Source organism: Meles meles, chromosome 4, assembly GCF_922984935.1.
Source record: "Meles meles chromosome 4, mMelMel3.1 paternal haplotype, whole genome shotgun sequence".
Lineage (NCBI taxonomy): Eukaryota > Metazoa > Chordata > Mammalia > Carnivora > Mustelidae > Meles > Meles meles.
Genome location: NC_060069.1, coordinates 95,002,225 through 95,014,666, shown reverse-complemented (window position 1 = coordinate 95,014,666; position 12,442 = coordinate 95,002,225). Strand labels below are relative to the sequence as shown.

Below are 12,442 nucleotides of genomic sequence, written 5' to 3'. Positions count from 1 at the left end.
TTATTGATAATTTAGGTACCATACTTTTCATGTATCAAAACATCCTGTTTGAAAAGAATATCTGAAAAATTTGAGCCTAATGAGGTTATTTGATACCTCCTTAGGTTGAAATGATTTTTTTACATTTTATCTTACATCATTAGTTTTTGATGTAGTGTTCAACGATTCATTATTTGCATATAACAGCCAGTGCTCATCGCAACATGTGCCATCCTCAATAGCCATCACCCACTGACCCGTCCTCCCACCCCCCCCGGTTGTAATGATATTTTAACATCATGACTTCGTGTTAGTTTTGGTTTTCACCTTTCTGAAAGCGAAAAATAGTAAAAGTTCAAACTTGTTGAAATAACCAAATGAATCTTCATATGATAGGTTGAAACAGTCGACAGGTATGTGTCCTATAGTACTTACCCATTTTACATTTTCTGTTTATTGACGTTTTCACAAGTTGTAGCTACCATGAAACATCACCTAGTTTTGCAGGTGAGAAAACCAGGGTAGATTTGTCATGTCCCTTTTCTCAAACTGAAAGCTTTTGGACTACTTTACACTGACGACTGAAATGGTGAGGTGAGGACATTGGCAAAATAATGGTTGAAGTTGGTATGCCAAGCATATTTTACTGCTTAGTGTCCCAATTGTGTGTGTGTGTGTGTGTATTACTGAATATTAGGATCCGTGGTGAAGGAGGGAATTTGTGAGTGTATGATTGTCTAAGGTTCAAGTATGAAATCCACACAACTGACAAACTCAGGCAAGAAGGCAAAGTTTAGTTAAGTGATTTCCTTTAGTCTCCTAATTTTTTTTCCATGTTGTACAAACCAGCTGGCTACCTTAATATATATGGAATCAGTTCAGTAATTTAAATTCATAGAGTGCTATGTTTATACAGTGATTTCATGTGGTTTTCCAGCAGCCTATAGATGGGTGAATGGGCAAGTCATATTTAGAGGGGTATTAGTCACAGTGGGTTTTTTTTTTTTTAACTTGGTGTTCTGAATCTTAATCCTGTGTTTATTTACTATACTAGATTATTCAACAGCCTTTGGGATGAACACTAGAATGAGTAACAAAACAAAAGACAATTTAGATGAAAGATCTATGGGGATTGGCTCAGGATGAAACATGCTGGGGGATAATAAGAAATAGAGCTAAGGATATGAATTGGAGTAGTGAACTGTTGTTGAAGCTGGTCTATATAGAGCCTTAGGTTACTTCTGAGGCCACAAGGGAAACACTGGATTCCCCACCACCACCAAACATCTTTGTAACAACAAAGCAAGTCAAACCTAAACATTAGGTTAAGTGTGTCTTGGGTGAGCTGTTCTCACTTATGCTACCTTTGAGCCTCAGCAATGTCATATGTTCTCTGGAAGTGTTACGGTGATTGATTCTTTTAGAAAGATCTGGAAAGGTTGGTTGGAGAAAACAGTATTTAAACCAAGCTTTGAAACGAACTCAACAGGCTGATTTGGGGAGGAGCATTCCTTGTTGAAACAAAGATCAAAGTGTTCTAGTAGCCCATCAGAGAAATAACCCATTTTCTTTTATTCTCTCCTGGGAGTTGATAGAAAAAGTGTTTTGAGGGGCGCCTATGTGACTTAGTTGAGCATCAGACTTTTGGTTTTGGCTTGAGTCATGATCTCAGGGTAATGGGATCAATCCCCCAGTCAGGCTCCACACTGAGTGTGGAACCTGCTTGGGATTCTCTCCCTTTTCCTCTCTTCACCTGCCCCTCCCTATGCTCATGCCTATGTGTGCTCTCTCAAATAATTTTTTTAAAGTGTCTCAAGATTTTCAAACTAGTGGTAGACCTAGGATTCTTAAACCTAGTCTCATTCAAAGTAGCTCAGCACATCCAGCTCAACAAAAATTGAGTGTTAGAATCCTGTTTTCTGTGTCCCAGTCCCTCATACTTTCCAAAGCACCTCAATTCTTAAGTCTTCTAAATTGCCAAGGATAAAAGGCCCACTTTCACTATTTCTGAATCTTACCTTTCAAGATTATCCAATAAGATTGATATCCATTGATTGAACTTACTCAGATGTTTTAGTGGTGTAGGTTATTTGATGTGAATTTTCCTAAGTCACATACTGACTTTTTCATTGTCCCTGCCCCCCATAAGAGCAGCTGGACATCAGTAGGAAAAGTGAGCCATTACCTCACCATACTCAAAACAATATGGGTCTAAAGATTAAAATTGCAAACCTTCTGGGAAAAAAATATATTTGCAAGCTTGGAGTAGGCAGGGATTAGAGTTCACAGAAGGCACTAACCAGTAAGAAAAAAGCTCTCAAAATTAAAAACATTAAAATAAAAGTGCAGCCACAGTCTGCGAGAAAATATAAAATATATTTTATATATATTATATATTATATATATATTTATATATATTATATATAAAATATAAAATATATCTGACAGGATATGTAATAAAATATACACACAAACAGGCAATGACCTAAATAAACACTTCTAAAAATAAGCATATGTAAAGATACTTAACGTGATTAGTAATACTAATTAGAACCACAAATAAGGTAACACAATATAGCCAATACAATGACAAGCAGACACAATACCAAGGAGGTAGAAACAACTGGAACCACCCACATTGCTGTTGAGAATGTGAAATGGTATAGCTACCTTGGAAAGATGAAGTTTTTAAGAAAAAAGTTTAAAATTATTTCTATGCTATAACCCAGAATTACTACTGGTAGGGAAGGGGGAGGTGGGAATTTCCAAGAGAAATGAAAATCTCCGAAATTTTCATAGCTCTTTTATTTCTAAGGGTGAATATCAAGGGAAAGTCGATTGTAAATCATGCAGTGAAATACTACATCATAAAACAAAAAGCAAAGTAGGAATTACAGATACGTGCAAGAATGTAAATGAGTATTAAAGACATGTTAGATGAAAGAAGCCAGGCTCAGAATAGTATACACTGTACTCCATTTGTATGGAGGTCAAGAACAGGAAAACGTAGCCAGCTTGATAGAAGTTAAATTAGTGTATCTGGATTTGGAGAGAAGGACTTGACTAGCAACAGGGCCTAGTGAAAGTTTCTGGAGTAATGGAAAAGTCCTACATGTTGATCTGGGTAGGGTTAAACAGGTGTGTACGTAATGTGAAGATATATTATCTGTATGTTTAAGATTTGTTCACTTCAAGCCTGGTTTGGTTTTGTTTTTTTTTAAATCTAATGCAAAGTAAAAAAGTTTGAACACTACATAATGAAACCCATGAAGGCTTGAGGTACTGGAATTATCAAAGTACAGTTCATAAAATAGTCATGCTTAATATGTTTTGAGAAATAAAATGGAGAACTTTTAAGTATCTGATTTTGCTATCAAGCAGGCAGGACCTCTGAGCTACTCATCTCCGTGACAACTAGATCTTGGAACGTGCTTTTTGAGGCCTAGCTCACAAAAAGTAAAAAGTAGAAGGGTTCCCCAAGGACTTTTCCCTTTCCCTCCCCCATGCCAAGCCCAAAACTAAGCAATTGGTGCTGGGGCTTAGATCTCCAGGAGCAATTGTATCTGGGGCCCAGGCCTGAAGAACAGGGGCATCAGTAGACTGAGGTGCTCCCAGGATGGGTGGGGGGTACTCCCCTGGATACCAGTAGAAGCAGAGTCAAATCTGGTGGGGGGAGTTCTTCAAGTTGGGCCTACAGACTCACAGCATTGCTTAATGATTTCCAAACATAAGATCTGGCAGGCCGGGAGTGATCACAGAAACATGGAAACAACAGATTGGCACCATCAAGGACTTAAGAGATAAAATGCAGAGTAGCTAGCAGTTACAATTACAAAGATGAGCCTATAGTATTAAATAGGAATAAACAGACTTTAATAGTTAGCCATAAAAATGAAACTATAGAGCAGTAGCCGCAGGTTTGGAAACAACAGCAACAGCAAAGAAACAAGATCCCTCTGGTTCCAGAAAATCTGAAAAAGATGATGGCTTATCAGGCCCTTAAAGCCTCTCAAGCAAAGCAGGCATTTTTGGACAAGGAGCAGAAGAAAGGAAAAGAGCTCAAGTTCAAGGGACCGAAATGGTTCTTAGATGATTCCCAGCAGCAGCAACATGACAGGTTGCTCTTGAGACGACTAGAAGTGAAACCTTGTGGCTTGGAAGTGCCAGATAAATATTCCTTGGGCTCTGCTGTATGCATCCAAAGGATGAATGGGGTGAGTTCACTGCTGCAGGCTTCGCCCGAAGATTTTCAATGATGTCTTTTTCGGAGTAACCTCCCAGACCATAAAAACACTACATAGAGTGGAAACTTACGTGACCCGAGGACTTCCAAATCTGAAGTCTGCCCGGAAACTCATCTTGAAACATGGACAAGACAAGGTGAAGAATAAAACCATCCCTTTGACGGACAACACAGTGATTGAGGAGCACCTGGGGAAGTAGGGTGTTATTTGCTTGGAAGACCTCATTTATGAAATTGTCTTTCCAGGGAAGAACTTCAGATCTCTGCATTCTTACGTCCTTTCCATCTCTCAGTGGCCTGTCCTGCTACCAAGAATAGTGGGCTTCCTCAAGGGGGTGGGCTTACCTGGCTCTCAAGGGGACACATCAATCAGCTCATTTGTCAGCTGAATTAAACCCAGACTATCTGAAAGCACAGCGCACTGATGGCATGTGTTTTGTCTTTTGGAATTTTTACCAGTGTCTTCAAAAAAGATTATTTAATGTTTTATCTTTGGAAACTAGAGGGAGGGTCAAGGACAAGATGATGATGCTCCTGGCAGGCACTTGTCATCACAGCCCAGTTCCAAGGGAAAGTTCCAGTGTGTTTCCACCGTTGGGGGCCCCCCCACCACCTCTGAGGTCAGCAGAGGGCTCCTGGCACGGAAGAGGGAGTCCTGCTATGTCCCATCTTCTATCATGGAGTTTAATGTTGATGAACGAATACCCAAGCATGAACACAAGACTGCAGTGGACCAAGCTCGGGACATACTTGAGCCTGGGGGTTCCTGGGGCCTTGTTTTGGAAGGAACTTGAAATATAGTTACAAAGAAGAGCACAAAAACAGTGCTCAGTTGTCAGAAAAAAGAGAACTATAGGCACTGAAATCAAGAACTCGGTGAATAAAAACAGACTAGATGTAACTAAAGTGATTTAAACTTGAACACCTATCTAAATCTAGAGGACAGGAAAGGTAAAGAGAAGGACTATGAAAGATCAGTTAGGAAATAAAGGAGGATGGAATCAGAATGTCTAATATACTTCATTATATTTAGTAAATGAGGCAACATTTTAGAAGGTAATTGGAAAATTCCCAGAGTTGATAAACCTGAATCCATAGCTCCACAGATTACAATGTATCCTGATTTGGATTAAGACATGCCTATAAACATAGTGATACGAAGAACATCAAAGCAAAGTGAAGATTTTGATTTCTACTACTTGCGATGGGTTAGGTTTTGGGGCCAGTGCTCCTAATGAGTGCAATTAAAATGCTCAGTAAAGTATTCCAAAAATCTTACCATCTGAGAGTGAACATGATGGGGAATGAGCAAGTCAAACTTCAAGACATAAGAACCTAGAAAGTCAAGAGGGCACGCCAAGCCACCTAGGACCCAGAAGCAAGTGAGGCAGAAGTAGATGACCAGGTCCCATTTAAGTTGAGGAGTCTGATAGACCTTTCCCATTAAGTTGGGGCCCCAGTAGTAAATTTGGATTCTTTCTTCCATATCCCTGGGAGTGGACAGTTTCCTTGGTCCTGAGCAGAGCACAGAAATAGAACACAGAAGCCCAACCCTGAGACCCAGTACTGACCCCGAGTAGAATTAAAGCCCAACTTAGCATTGCTAGAGTGGGGATGGGGCCTCAAGATCAAGAATTAAAGTGGTTCCAGACACATGGGATCCCAAATGCATGGTAGAAGCAAAGACCATTCTTTTCTGGAAAAAGCAGTCCTTATCTATGATTATGGTGCGAACACATCAGTAATTTCCAGGACGTGAGCAGCACACGGTCGATAAGCACACAATGAAGCCGCACCACTAGTGACAACCCTTAAAAGCAAAAGCAGCCCACTCTCCAAGAGAAAAGCGACTCTGGAGTTCCCAAATATAAATTGAAGTGCAAATGAGTACAGTTTTTAAAATATAAGACATGCTTGGAAATAGGAGAGTAGGACACTAAAAAATGGTTGAGCAGATTTGAAAACCAAATATAACTCCTAGAAGTGAGAACTAAAGTTTCAAGCACAGTAGGACAAGGCTGGGAAGCATGGTTTCGCAGCAAGTTGGAGCACATGCTGTCCAGAGGAAGAAGAAGGTACAGAGGAGACGGTGAGATGCGGACAGGACGCTCCAGGGCAGGGCGGCTGCTGAAGAACTGATCGCGTAGATCGACAATCCCAAGCAGAATACATAAAAAGGAGCTCCCCTCCACACACAGTATCATGAAACTAGATAACCAAAAGCAGAGAAGATTTGGGGATAAAAATATCCAGACTTTTACCTCTGACACGACGCACCTTCAAAGCAACAACAGCCAGTGTGACAATTGACTTCACAGGCAGAACAGAAGAGAGGGGAGAGGGGGACAATTCCTTCCGATGTGCTGCCAAGCTAGTTTTACAACCAGTAAAAGTCCTTCAGGCCTGAGGAAGGAATACAGAAATTTCAGAAAAATTAAAACAGGGAGTGTGCTCTCAGCAGGTCATCAAAGGAAATCCTCTAAGGTGTACCTCAGGCAGAAGGAATTTGTGGTGTCAGGCCTGAGATGCAAGAAAAATGCTAAACAAAGAAGCAGAAATCTGGGCGGGCAAATGGAAAAGGTAGTTCGCCATATAAAAGAGTAATGATAGGGACACCTGGGTGGCTCAGTGGGTTAAAGCATCTACCTTCGGCTCAGGTCATGATCTCAGGGTCCTGGGATCAAGCCCCACATCGGGCTCTCTGCTCAGCAGGGAGCCTATTTCCTCTCTCTCTCTGTCAAATAAATAGATAAAATATTTTAAAAAGAAAAAAAGAGTAATGATAATGGGATTTTAAAAAACAAAACATGACAAAAATATAACACATTACAATTTTATGAAAGGAGGGAAGGAGATAAATGGAGTTGAAGTGTTCTATAAACTTATCCATGTAGAAGATGGAGATTTTGATTCATCTTGTTTAAGATTTTTTGTTTACTTATTTGAGATAGAGCGAGAAAGTGAGAGAGAGCAGGAGCAGGGGGAGGGAGAGCGACAGGTAGAGGCAGAGGGAAAACCAGGCTCCCTGCTGAGCAGGGAGCCTGACTAGGGCTCCATCTCAGGACCCCGGGATCATGACCTGAGCAGAAGGCCAATGCTTAACTGACTGAGCCACCCAGATGGCCTGATTTTGATTCATTTTAAATGTTAAGTATGTGTTGTAAAATGAAGGACAACCAATGAAAGAACAGAAATAGTACCACTTCCATACGAGTAGAAGGGGAAAACGTGGAATTACTCTTTTTCAAAAATCAGTTTAAAAGGAATGCCAGAAAGGAGAGACAAACAGCATGGAACTAAATTTTTCTGAAGTAAAGTCTATGCCCAAAGTGGGGCTCAAAGTCATGATGTCAAGATCAGAAGTCGTATCCTGAGCCAGCCAGCACCCCAGAAATAAGATGGTTTTAAATCCAAATATTTCAGTCATTACATTAGTGGAAATGGAATAAATGCTCCAGTGTAAAGATTATCAGACTGGATTTAAAAACAACCAAAAGCTACTTGTGAGAGGCATGGCTACACCATAAGGACAAGTTAAGGTTGGAAGTAAAAGGATAAAACTTGAAAATACTACCCAAAGGAAACAGATGTAACTATATCACTACCAGAGAAAATAGACGTGAAGGCCAGCAAGCATTACCAGAATTCAGGATGTTTGGTCACCGCATGGTCATAAAAGATTTATTTCATCAAGAATACAATGATTTAAAATTTCCGGGGCGCCTGGGTGGCTCAGTGGGTTAGAGCCTCTGCCTTCGGCTCAGGTCATGATTTCAGGGTCCTGGGATCGAGCCCCGCTTCGGGTTCTCTGCTCAGTGGGGAGCCTGCTTCCCCCCTTCTCTCTCTCTGCCTGCCTCTCTGCCTACTTGTGATCTCTGTCTGTCAGATAAATAAATAAATCTTTTAAAAAATAATAAAAATAATAAAATTTTCATATGCCTGATAAAATTTCCTCATCGTGTAGAGGCAGAATCGAAAGAACCTCAGGAAGAAACAGGCAAATCCACAGCAATAGTGGGAGTCTTCAACAAACTTCTCTCAGAAATTGATACAAGAAAATAGTAAGCATATACATTTCATGGGTATGGTTAACAGCCTTGACCCAATGGAAATGCACAGAACACTGCACTTAACATCTGCAGAATATGCATCGCTATTTCCAGAAACTGACCCAAGCAATCTCTTCAGATCTCAAGTATTGAAATCATACAGAGGATGTTGTCTGACCACAAAGCAATTAAACTGAAAATCAGCAAGTAGATCACTGAAGAACTTCCTAACTTTGGAAATTTAGACACGTGCTTCCAAATAACCCACAGTTCTGCTCCGCCACATGGACAAAATATTTGGAGCTGAATGATAATAAAAATTCTAAATGTCAAAACTGGTGAATGCAGCTTAAGTGCATTCCTTAGAGAATGCAGTCCTTAGAGAAAATTTAAAATTTTAAGTTCCTATATTAGAAAAGGAAAAGGCTGAAAATTAATGAGGTAAACATTTGTATTAGGGTTGGCTAGGGCACAGTAGAGACTCAGATGCATAATGGCTCAACCTAATAGACATTTTATGGCTTGTTCATTTAACGATCTTAGAGGAACAGGTCTGCTCTGCTCTAACCGTTCTTTAGGGACTCAGCTGACTGAGGCTCTGCTATTCTCAACATTTGCCTTCCAAGGTGGATGGGGGCTGTGGCTCTCAGACTTCAACCTGTATCCAAATCACATGGCTTGTTTTGTTTCTCTGGTGTTGTTTAAAGTAAAAGATAGGGGTGTCTGGGTAGCTCAGTCAGTTAAGCGGCAGCCTTTGGCTCAGGTCACAGTCGCAGGGTCCTGGGATCAAGCCGCATCTCTCCCCGCTGAGCAGGGAGCCCATTTCTCCCTCTGCCCCTCCCCCTTGCTCTCTCTCTTTCTCTATCAAGTAAATCAATAAAATCTTTTAAAAAATAAAGTAAAAGAAGAATGTTCCCTATCTTAGATAGAACTGTAAGTAAGTGGGCAAAATTCCATCATTTGGGGAAATAATCGGGAGAATAGAACAACTAGATATATTTTCCCCATACCATTAGCAAATATTTTTTCCTGCCCCCAGCTTTGAGATATCATTGAAATAGAATACTGTGTAAGTTTGAGGTGTACAACCTGAGGATTTGGTACACTTACATATTGTGACGTGATTACCACAAGAAGGTTAACACCTCCCTCCACTCACGTAATTATCATTTTTGTGTGCATGTGGTTAGAGCATTTAAGATCTCTCTTTGCAACTCTCGAAGGTAGAATACAGTGTTGTTAGCTATAGTCACCATACTGTACTTCAGATCCCCAGAACTTGTTCATCTCATAACTGGAAGTTCCTACCCTTTGACTAACATGTCTCTGTTGAGCCTCCACACACCCCCAGCCAACACCAAGTCCCTGGTAACCACCACCCCACTCTCTACTTCTGTGAGTTCAGCTTTTTAAGACATGTTGAGATCACACAGTATTTGTCTTTCTCTGCCTGACTTACTTCATTTAGCATGTTGTCAAAAAAGGCAGGAGTTCTGTCTTCTATATGGCTGAATAATATTCCATTGTGTATATATACCAAACCTCTTCATCTGCTCGTCTGTTGTTTTTAAGACTTGGCTATTGTGAATAATGCCACAGTGAACATCAGAGTGCAGCTCTCTCACTGAGACAATGATTTCATTTCTTTTCCTATATACCCAGAAGTGGGATTGCTGGATCATATGGTAGTTCTATTTTTAATATTTTGAGGAACCTCCATACTGTTTTCCATAGTGGCCGCACCAATTTACATTCCCACCGACACACAAGGGTTCCCTTTTCTCCACATCCTCACCAACACTTGGTATCTCATCTTTTTGATGCTAGCCATTCTAACAGGAGTGAGATGATCTCTCATTGTAGCCTTGATTTGCATTTCCCTGTTACTTAGTGACGCTGAGCCTATTTTCATATGGCTGTCTGCTATGTGTATGCCTTCTTTGGAAAAATGTCTACTCAGTTCATTTGCCCATTTTAATCAGATTATTTATTCTTTTGTTGTTTTGGGATTGTTTGAGTTCCTTAATATTTTGGATATTAACCCCTTACCAGATACGTGATTTGCAAATATTTTCTCCTGTTCCACATGTTACTTTCCCGTTTTGCTTATTGCTTCTTCTGCTGTGTGGAAGCTTTTTATTTTTTTGGGTGGGGCAGCAAAACAAAGTTTATTGAACAATAGTACAAAGCTCCTCCCCAGAGGGTTGCCAGGATGCAGAAGCTTTAGTTTGATGTAGTCCCACCTACTAATTTTTGCTTTTGGTGTCATATCCAAAAAGTTATTGCCAAGATCAGTGGCAAGGAGCTTTTCCCCTATGTTTTCTTCTAGGAATTTTAGAGTTTCAGGTCTTACATTTAAGTCTTTAATCCATTTTGACTTAATTTTTGTAAGTGGTGGAAAATAGGAGTCTGATTTCATTTTTTTGCATGTGAATATTGTTTTCTCAACACCTTTTTTTTTTTTTTAAGATTTTATTTATTGATTGACAGAGAGAGACACAGCGAGAGAGAGAACACAGCAGAGGGAGTAGGAGAGAGAGAAGCAGGCTTCCTGCCAAGCAGGGAGCCCGATGCGGGACCGGTCCCAGGACTCTGGGATCACGACCCAAGCCGAAGGCAGGTGCTTAACAACTGAGCCACCTAGGTGCCCCCTCAGCACCATTTATTTTAAAAGACCATCTCTCCCCCATTAGCCATTCTTGGCCCTCTTGTTGACTATTAGTTGACCATATATGCATGAGTTAATTTCTGGGCTCTTGATTCTCTTCCCTTGGTCTAAGGTGTCTGTTTTGTTTTGTTTTTAAGATTTATTTTATTTATTTATTTATTTATTTATTTATTTATTTAAGAGATAGAGCATGAGAGAGGGGGAGGGTCAGAGGTAGAAGCAGACTCCCTGCAGAGCAGGGAACCTGATTCGGAACTGGATCCTGGGACTCCAGGATCCTGATCTGAACCGAAGGCAGTCACTTAACCAACTGAGTCACCCAGGCGCCCCTAAGGTGTCTGTTTTTATGCCAACACAATACTGTTTGAATTGCTACAGCTTCGAAATGCAGTAGTTTGGAATCAGAAGGTGTGGTTTCTCCAGCTTTGTTCTTCTGCAGGATTGCTTTGGCTGTTTGGGGGATTTTGTGGTTCCACATGAATTCTAAGATTGTTTTTCTTATTTCTGTGAAAAATGCCATTGGAATTTTGCTAGCGATTGCATTGCATCTACAGTGGGCTTGATTGTATGGACGTTTTAATTAACAATAATCGCGCCTCGGATAAACCTCATTGGCTACGATACTGCCACTGCGCAAAGCTTGTATGGACGTTTTAATATTAATTCTTCTGATCCATGAGCACAAGATTTTTCTTCTGTATCAAAGTCTTACAGTTTTCAGTATACAGAACTTGAACCTCCTCAGTTAAACTTACTCGTGAGTATTTTATTTTTTTTAATAATTTTAAAAAATATTTATTTATTTGTCAGAGAGAGAGAGCGAGCACAGGCAGACAGAGTGACAGGCAGAGTCAGAGGGAGAAGCAGCTCCCTGCCAAGCTAGGAGCCCGATGTGAGACTTGATCCCAGGACACGGGGATCACGACCTGAGCCGAAGGCAGCCGCCCAACCAACTGAGCCACCCAGGCGTCCCATCCTAAGTATTTTTAATCGTTTTTGATGTTACTATGGGACCCTTGACTTCTTTTTCAGATACTTCCTTTTTACATTTAGAGTAATTATTGATAGCTGAGGACTATTAATGCCATCTAATTAATTATTTAATAGTTCTTTGTAGTTCCCTCTTTCCTTTCTTCCTCTTTCGTCTTTCCTTGGTGGATTGATAATTTCCATCATCTCATGCTTTGATTTCCTTCTCTTTTCCCTTTGTGCGTCTACTGTAGGTTTTTGCTTTGTAGTTACCCTGAGGTTGATATGAAACAGCCTATAGATATAAATCTATTTTACACTGTTAACAATTAACTTTGATTGCATGTCAAAATTTTACCTTTTTACTCCGCACACCTTTTATGTTTTTGAATTCACAATTTACCTCTTTTTATATTGTGTATTCACTAACCAATTATTGTAGCTATTGTTATTTTTAACATTCTTGCCCTTTAGCTTTTTTACTAGAATTAAGTGGTAAACACTCTATTGTATTACAGTATTAGAGTATGCTGA

At 40.2% G+C, this 12,442-nt stretch overlaps 2 pseudogenes; one reads left to right on the top strand and one right to left on the bottom strand.

Moving 5' to 3' along the window:
- Positions 1 to 462: 462 nt before the first annotated feature.
- Positions 463 to 4,976, top strand: LOC123940728 (annotated as a pseudogene).
- A 6,442-nt stretch (positions 4,977 to 11,418) lies between these two features.
- LOC123941017 lies at positions 11,419 to 11,580 on the bottom strand (annotated as a pseudogene).
- Positions 11,581 to 12,442: the final 862 nt, after the last annotated feature.